Source organism: Pinus tabuliformis, chromosome 6 (genome assembly GCF_031772625.1).
Source record: "Pinus tabuliformis cultivar Carrire ecotype Pingquan chromosome 6, CPIR1, whole genome shotgun sequence".
Classification (NCBI taxonomy): Eukaryota; Viridiplantae; Streptophyta; class Pinopsida; order Pinales; family Pinaceae; genus Pinus; species Pinus tabuliformis.
This window is the reverse complement of record NC_142292.1, coordinates 826,380,495-826,389,716: the sequence shown is the minus strand read 5'-3', so window position 1 is coordinate 826,389,716 and position 9,222 is coordinate 826,380,495. Positions and strand designations below refer to the sequence as shown.

The 9,222-nt window shown below is 35.7% G+C and overlaps 1 long non-coding RNA gene and 1 other non-coding gene across 2 annotated transcripts; both read right to left on the bottom strand.

Annotated features, from left to right (window-relative positions):
* Positions 1–5,364: 5,364 nt before the first annotated feature.
* LOC149261382 (uncharacterized) lies at positions 5,365–8,175 on the bottom strand. The gene is made up of 4 exons (XR_016248435.1): positions 8,026–8,175; positions 6,570–7,367; positions 6,352–6,479; positions 5,365–6,233 (listed from the first exon to the last, which is right to left on the bottom strand). It is a non-coding gene; the product is annotated as an uncharacterized LOC149261382 (long non-coding RNA).
* On the bottom strand, positions 7,119–7,192 carry TRNAN-GUU (transfer RNA asparagine (anticodon GUU)). Its single transcript has one exon. It is a non-coding gene; the product is annotated as a tRNA-Asn (tRNA).
* Positions 8,176–9,222: the final 1,047 nt, after the last annotated feature.

Sequence of the window (9,222 nt, the reverse complement as noted above, 5' to 3'; positions counted from 1 at the left end):
CCAAAATCGATAGTTATTTCATCAGTTTGGGCTTCACCAAGAATGAAGCAGATGCGAACCTTTACCACACCATGGTAGAAGGTAAACCATTGATCATTGTTCTTTATGTCGATGATCTGATTTTGACAGGTGATGATCAGCTAATACAACCTTGCAAGGAGGACCTTGCAGGAGAGTTCGAGATGAAGGACATGGGCCTTATGCACTACTTTCTAGGCATGGAGATGTGGTAGAAAGATGGTGAAGTATTTGTGTCTCAAGGAAAGTATTGCAATGAGATACTTAGGCGCATTCACATGGAGAAGTGCAAGCCCATGCAGACTCCTCTAGTTGGGAACTGGAGGAAGGAGGACGCTACTTCAGGTGAGGTAGTTGCTGCTACTGTTTATCAGCAGCTGGTGGGTTCACTTATGTATCTGGTGAACACATGACCCGACTTATGCTTTGCGGTGAACCAACTGAGTCAAGCTATGGTTCAGCCTACCAAGCTTTTTTGGAAGGCAGCAAAGCATGTGCTGAAATACCTCAGAGGCACATATCAGTTCGGATTGTGGTATAGACGGACAAAGGAAGTGAAGCTTTAGGGCTTCACAGATGCGGATTGGGCAGGGAGTTTATCAGACTGAAAGAGCACTTCTGGAGGAATCTTCAACCTTGGTTCAACTGTAGTTTACTGGTACAACAAGAAACAAATATCAGTTGCACTTAGCTCAGCAAAGGTTGAATACATGGCTGCTAGTTAGGCTGCATGTGAGGCCATTTAGATGCGGAAGATTCTAGTGGGATTGTTTGGTCAGAGGATGGATCCTATAGTGATCTACTGTGATAACCAGAGTTGTATCAAACTCTCTGAGAATCCAGTTTTTCATGACAGGTCCAAGCAAATTGATATCGGGTATCACCATCTTCAAGATTGTGTGGCCAAGAGGATCATGTTGTTGCTGTATGTTTTGACCGAGGAACATGATGCAGATATTTTGACGAAGGCATTGTCAAAATGCAAGTTCGAATTCCACAAAGACAGGATTGGGGTTACTCATAATCCCTTTCTTGTTGAGAGGGAGTGTTGAAAATAACAACAAGAAATGCTATAAATAGCAGTTCAACCAGTGTTGAACATAGCTATAAGGAATGAAAAATGGAAGTGCTAAAAATAGCATTCTATAAATAACATTTCCGGATACCTTCCTATGTTAGTTAGTCCCTGAACTAAAATAGTGAAGTAAAAATTGAATTTGATCTTAGCAGTTGTTTGTAAAATAATTAATTAATTCATCTTGAGTTAATTAGTTAAGGAAAATCAAACATGAAGTCTATGTGGGGACATGCAACAGTTTCTCCATTAATTGAGGAATTTATCCATCAGTTAAAGAGATAATGATGAGTTGTAATTAGTTGGCTTAGTTAACTGAGTCAAGTCCAGTTGGATTAATTCAAACAATTTGTTGAATTAATGTAAGTTCAGTTAGTTAATGCTTGCATGCATGTAACTACTACACTTCAGATAACTGAGTATTCTCTCATAAATAACTCATGCATGTCAGTTTAGATAGAGACCCAGTTGAGATCAGATGGAGGGGAAGTGTACTATCAGTTGCTAGAATATTTCATTGTGAATATTCCTTGCATGCAGAAGGAATTCTTTCCTTAAGGATTGTGAAGTTACTTCTTTAGGTTTTGTGAGTGTGATGAAGCCAATTCATGTGGCTTCACTGGACCCCAAGAAAAATTGCGCAAGGAAATAGGAGGCTTGGAGGGCTTGAGGAGGACATATACTATGTCTATTCAGTCTATGAGCGGTATTGTTTGATTGCAAAGAGAGCATGATAGCTTGAGAGCTGATTCCTTTTGAAACTTGAACAAAATTTCCACTTGTATGATAATACAGATATTGGGGTTTTAGGCTGAGGCTTTCCCTTGATTATCTCTTCTATGTTATGTGTGATTGATTTCTCATTCTTAGTTATATGTGTTCTCTTGATCTTGCTCAATTCAATTAAGCTTCCGCAAGGTGTTGTAGAAGTAGATCTTGTATTATGTTTTAGTATATTGCATAATCTGTTGATCTACAGTGCGAATTTCTACAACATGTATATTAGTGCACATAGAACATCGCCCTAAAAATTCTATACTCTTGATCAATTAAGAATAACCTAGGATGTCTAGAGTGGATGCAGATTTGGGTGGTACAACAATTGACAATGATTTTTAAAGGGAAAAGGCATTTAGATAGTCTATTTGGTATAACTCACATTGCTGCTATTATTAGGTGTAGATTACTATTAAGGAAGGATGATAGGTGAAATAATGTTTTAAAAGCAGGAACCCAGAAGACGCAGTTCATTTGGATCTGTTAAAATTGAGCATACTGAACATGCTCCTCAAGGTAGCTCATTGATTCCAAGTTACATGTTTCTACTGAGTCGACAAAAGAAAAGCTTCATGGTCATTCTCCAAGGTCAAGTCCAGATGTTCAGGAGAAGGGAACTCCTATAATATGGATACTCTCTTCTAGTAACTCCTAATGGGAAACCCAATTTTGTATCACCAAGGACTCAAAGATTGTTGCCACAAGTTCAATCAACCAGAGGGCACATAAAAAGTGATCAATCTCTTGGCACTGGTAGGAAGCCAATTCTCTCATAATTTGGAGATTTATCTTTGTTCATAGTTCTTTGGAGCAATTTCTTTAAATGTGGACATTTTGTCTTTTTTATTTCAGATAAGGCAATCCCTGTTCAAGTTGATTAGCGAAGGTGACTGCTATTTGAGTTTCTCTTGATATTTTGTCCATTTGGAGTGTCTTCTTGGTTAGTAATGAATGTGAATCTCTGGAGAGACTTCTTATATATTATCAGTTTAGATTAAGTGTGTTGGACTTGATATTTACTCTAAATGTCTCGTGAGCCATAAAATGCACCAAATTATGCTATATACACAAAGAATATACCACATTGCATATTCATGACGTGACTTCCAGAGTACATTTTTGTGGGTTCACATGGTACAATTGATTCATTGACTGTAAACTATCAGATTGCAGGTTCTTTTAGCTTCAAAATGTTTTGAGAAGGGTTTGGATATTATGCATATTTTGAGCTAATATGGAGGTTTTCTATAGCAGTAGGAAGTGATATCGAGGAATTGTACCAAAATAACTGCAGGTTCTTTTAGCTTCAAAATGTTTTGAGAAGGGTTTGAATATTATGCATGCTTTGAGCTAATATGGAGGTTTTCTATAGCAGGAGGAAGTGATCAAGAAGAAATATCGAGGAATTGTACCAAAACAACCTCTAATTTTGAAGGTAGCAAATCAAGATCTATTTCTTTAGTTACGAGGCATTCATGTTGGCATAATCAGACAAGGTCTTTAACTTCAACACATACCTCATGATTTGTAAGGCTCAAGGAAGTAATATTGAAGTAAGATTTCATTGTAGCATGGTTGATGGATGTCATAAAATAATTTGGACTTGCCAATGACTAAATTTTCATGGGACCACAAAGGTCACTATGTGCAATTTCCACATGCATGTTTTTTCTTCATCCAACTTTTTTTTGTCAAATTTATCCCTATGTTTCTTGTCTAAAATGAAAAATTCATAATAACTCTTTCATGTTTTTACCACTCAAATAGACAAGTAAGTTATATAAATTTTGCGGCCATTATTTTAAAACTAAAGTGAGGTGTGGTCTTTTGATGTAAAAAGAGAGTGTTTTCATTGTGGTGCTTATGGACTACATTTGCTTGATTTTCAAGATAAAATGGTTTAAATATTGTTGAATGATCTCTACATTATTTTCAATGAACGATCTCCACATTATTTTCAACTACATGACATGGGTTAGATTTACTTAAGCATAATCTATTGGATTAAAACAAGAAAATTTTCATTGTGGTGCTTATGGACTACACTTCTTGATTTTCAAGATAATATGGTTTAAATGTTGTTGAATGATCTCTACATTATTTCAACTACATGACATGGGTTAGATTTATTTAAGCAGAATCTATTGGATTAAAACAAGAACATGGCAGACACCAAGGAGATTAGTGGTAAAGAGAAATGTGATTTTTTGAATAGTTTCATGCATCATGAAGGAAATAATATAGAGGTGAGTCAACATTAAAAAAGAGAAACACAGGATATTTTCTTAAGATGAGGTGTAGTTGATGCTATTCTTGGGTTATATGCATTTTTATTCAAGGGTAGATCTTAATTCACATAGAAATTCAAATTTTATTTACAAAATTGTTATAGTCCTTTGTAGACACATGTTTCAAACTATATAAAAAAAAAAACTTTCTATTGATTAAGGTTGTTTGTCTATAGTAGGAGGAAGTGATTAAGAAGAAATATGGAGGAATTGTACCAAAACAACCTCTAATTTCGAAGGTATTTCTTTTTATTTACGAGGCATTCATGTTGACATAATCAAAGAAGGTCTTTAACTTCAACATAGGTCTCATGATTTGTAAGGCTCAAAGATTTCATTGTAGCATGGTCCTTGCCTTTTCTTGATATTTTTCTCTCTTTCAACACTTGTCAAAGAAGCATTAATTAGTGCTATGTGTTATTGCCTTACGGCTTTTCCTTTCCAGCATCTGGTGCAATTGTTAGTATAACTCATCTTATAAAATAGACTAGTGATAACTTTGTTTTTAGTACTAGTGATAGATCAAAATTTGATATTTATCTTAAAAGTAGTTATACTCTTTTTACCCTTTTAATTAAATTGATTAATAAAAAAAATGTTATATGAACAAGTGTAATATGAAATGAATTATGATTTTTTGAACATGTGATTGATAAATTACGATATTGTCACTAATTTTATTAAAAATTAAAAATTAAAAATTAAAATAAATTTCCATAATTAAAATTTTTATTCACTTAACAAAAGTGGAAAAAGAAAAGGATATTGAAAACGCATTAGTGAAATGCAAAACAGAACCAACATCATTTAAGGAGATCTTAATTCAATTTTCAACCATTTATGCTTACAAATCGTAGTCAAAGTATATTGTATCACTGAACTCCCACTTCAACTCATGAAATATTTTATATCCATCATTAAATATATCTTGGTAGGGTGTCCTAACCAATATTATTTCCCTTGAAATATTAGTGAGAGTTTGTAGAAACAGGAAGTAGGTAGGAACTAGGAAGCAAAGAAAAAATCTTATTTAAATTGATTCGCATCTAATATAAGGTGGCTGCCCTAATGAAAGTCCCTTTCTGTAGAAGCTAGAAAAAAATGCTTGGGTTGAAACTCTTCTGGTAAGTTTCAAGTAAATGGTCTATGAATCATTTTTGATAATAAGATCATAGAATTTCTGAAATCAAATCATTGTGTGGCAACTTGTCCTGAAATGTTTTACTCTCATCTCCTTGTTTGTTCTATCATTATCAATAATATGTTTTTATCCTTAATAATAATTTTAACCTTTACTGTGAGGCCCGTAAGACCCATCATCTGTGGACCTTCCTCAGCTTTCACCTTGATTACAGCTCAATTACTGACAGATCCAACTCTATGGACCCAAAATTTGTTAACATTGTGAAGGAAGCATGCCTAATCAGGCTAAACACGCACCACAATAGAACTAATGATCGATCAATTTCCAAGTGCTCAGTAGTATAATTTACAAGTTACAACCATTGATGAATGCCTTAAATCAAGCAGGCAGCTTAAATGATCAAAAGATGTTAACTATACCAGTGAATATTTGAAAAATGGAACATGACAGGCATGATATGTAAAGCGAAACATATAGTAATGCTTATACTGGTTAGAATTTATTTTCTCTGGTTAAAAATTCAATTTACCATTCTCGGCGCTATCTTCTGTATATCAAAAAAGTCTTTCAATATTTTACCAAATTTGCTTAAATTCAAGGGAAAACCCTCCTGGGATTTAAATAGTGCAGTAAATATAGAAATTACTGTCTAATTTTCAACAAATTTAATTAAATTCAACCGGAAAGCTTCCTCTGAAGGGTTGATTTAAGTAATGTAATAAACAACAAAATTCTATAAAAATTTGTAAATTTGCATCTCCTGAGTGTATTCTTGATTTCTTAAAAAAAATTCGGGCCAGATTCACAGAGCACCAACCACAAGCTGTTTCATAATTTGCCTCTACTAAAGCTTTAAACTCTCGTGTGCTTTTCAGCATCGTACGTCTCCGACTATGTAACAATTTGTGTCGCGAAGTTTCTTGCATATTTGCTACAGATCAAGAAATCAGGATGTGTAACGAGGCAAGAAAATGATTACACGAAATTTTAAAGCATAATTGGTTCATTTATCTAAACAGGCATAATTGCTCTTGATTCACATATCTTACCTGCCACATTGACGTCCTGAACGGATTCGTGAACAGCACCGACAACTGAACTGTTCATTTCTAATAGGCCGTCGTCGCCCGGCCTTGCAGTGCCAAAGCAGACACAGCGCTTCTGGCAACGGCAGCAACTTTAGGAATTCCAAATAACAAAGATATCTCAATGCGTCGTTGTAAAGAGCGGAAATCGAAAATATAAACAAAATAAATGTTCGAATTACCCTAAATTCGAACTGGAGAGTCGAATTCCAGGAACCTCGACCCTGGCTAGCTCAAAAATAGGCCGATTTCTGGCGTCAAATGGCTGAATTCTTCAATGATCTTTGTTGTCTCGATTTAAAAAGGCTGAAAAACGCTCTAAACTGCTGCTCTCTGAAATTGGCCAAATCAAACCGCAAATAGCTGGTCCGACCATCATTTGGGCACTTCAATGGCTGTGACCTTTTTCTAATAGCGGTACATCTGAGTTTAAATTTAAAACACTGCACTGTAAAATTGTTACACTGCAGATGGCGTCAAAGCGAAACCCATCCTGTTTTCAGTATGATACTATGCAGGTGGCGTAAAGGCTAGACCCATCTTGATTTCCGTTGCCCGGATTGAAGCTGGGTCGCCTGAGTGAAAACCAGATACCCTGTTTTCAGTTGCCGGGATTTCATTTCAGTGGTGTAGGTATAAAAGCGCAACCCGTCTTGTTTTCCCGGGATTTGACCCGTTTGCCTAGGTGAAAAACATGTGTGCAAATTAAACCCCTGGTTCCCACTGGAGCACGCTAGAAGGAGGGCTTGAACCTCCGACCTTGTGGTTAACAGCCACACGCTCTAACCAACTGAGCTATTCCAGCAGCCGTTATTACCTTTTAAATTGATTTATTTTATTTTGATTTAATATGACTAAAAATATCGAAAAAAAAACACTAAATTCAGCTCAGTGGTCAATATTTGAATGCAAGTCACCTGGCTGAAAACCACGAGGACGAGGACAAGCGATATGCTGATCCAGGAGAATCCGCAATAAACCTGTATTTCATCATGAAAAAATCAGAACTTTCAACTTTGTTCCTGCTTGTTTAAATCTCTTTAGTATTCATCACCGGACAAAGAAGCGAGAAAATGAAGTGTGGGCATTTTAATTTGCAGAGTAGTGTTCATCTATAAGCTTAATAGGAAAAATGCGAGTAACTATTTGCTAATTCTACCACAGTTGAGTATGCTGGCCAGGATGGGAAGGGATTTAATGAAAGGAATTTGAGATTTTCACAGTTATTCTTGTTATACATTTTTGGAGAAGTTGTGTAATAAATTTTTAATATTTCTAACATTAATTACTCAATTAGTCATTCAAACCTAAATTCTTTAGAAAAAAAAACTATATTATATTCATAATAGTTTTTGATAATACAACATCTGCCAGATATATTTATCAGGTAGTGAAACCAGTAATGACCTGAAGGCCCATGATGAGAGATATCATGATAAATATCACAGAAAATATACCCAGATTTTGGCATGTAAGCCAACAGATTGATAGATATCCGCTAACAAATCACCAAGAAAAAAACAGAATCCATCTCTCGATTATACAGAAATATATAGAGGCCTTCTGCATAATACAACTGTGATGAGAATAACCGACGAAAAAAAAGAGAGGAAAATTAGAAGGGTTCATGCTACATACCAGAGATGTGGAGAGAAAGATAAAATGAAATGCTATGCACTTGGCAGATAGAAGTCCTGGATATTGTGCTGAATATCTCTCACTGTTAGGGACACCTTCCATAATTCATTTGGTGAAAAAAGGCTTTCTTTAGAGAGAGCATCTGCCTCTTTGTTAAAAGTTCTTTAGATATGTTGAATTGAATAGTCTTTACCTGATTTCCAGATAGAGGCTATTCTGTCCAACCACCCCAAAAGATTGATATTTTTGATGAAGTAGACAGATTTTACATGATCAATTACCAGCTTGGAGTCTCCATAAATATGCAGACCCTGGATGTTTAAAAAGTCACTAAGGCTCAAGAGTCCTGCCAAAGCCATAGCCTCTGCTTTATTGTTCGTCCCTTTCCCACCATGCCAAGAGATGTCAATATGCTAGTCCTCGCATGGAATAATAAGAACCCCACAAGCACAGAATCCATTCATTGCCGCCCCATCAAAGTAAGCACGCGGAACATCTGTGGGTTCCAATCTTATTCCCAAAATGCCTCTTATAACTATGAAGAATATTTGGGGACCTGTAGACCGAAAGATGTGATAAGATAGAATCAAGTACATTGGAATAGCTTTCCTTGCTGTTTTGGAATAGTGCTCTATTCCTCCATTTCCAAATAGCCCAAATGGAAATCAGCGGAATTGGTCTCCAGTCTGTTTTCATCTTACTTCACCATTGAAAAGCATCTTTTATAGATGGGAAAGAAATCTTATTGAAACCAAAATGATCAGCAAGACACTTCCATATCTTCATAGAATAAGAGCAGACAAGGAAAATGTGAAAATTGTTTTCTTCATTCGATTTGCAGATAGGACAGATCGCTGGCTTGTACCAATTTCTTTTTTGCAAATTATCCCACGTAAGATTCTTTGTTGTAGAAAACTAGCCAAGCGAATAAAATAATCAATAATCTTGATAAGGCAATTCAATTTCCAAAAGGCTAAAATACTTAGCTACACACTGCAGATACCTTCCTAATACCTTCCTGGATATGCAGACTAAAGCGATTTATACTTAGACCTCTGGATTTCGGGCAAGTTCTTTTCTACATGAGAAGCCTTGCCTTGGATATAAGAGTGGGATTCAAAACAGTGTGGAGAATGGAGAATGATCCAGCAATGAAGAGATCAGAGGAAGGGAATAAAAATCAGTCATTTTCTTAAT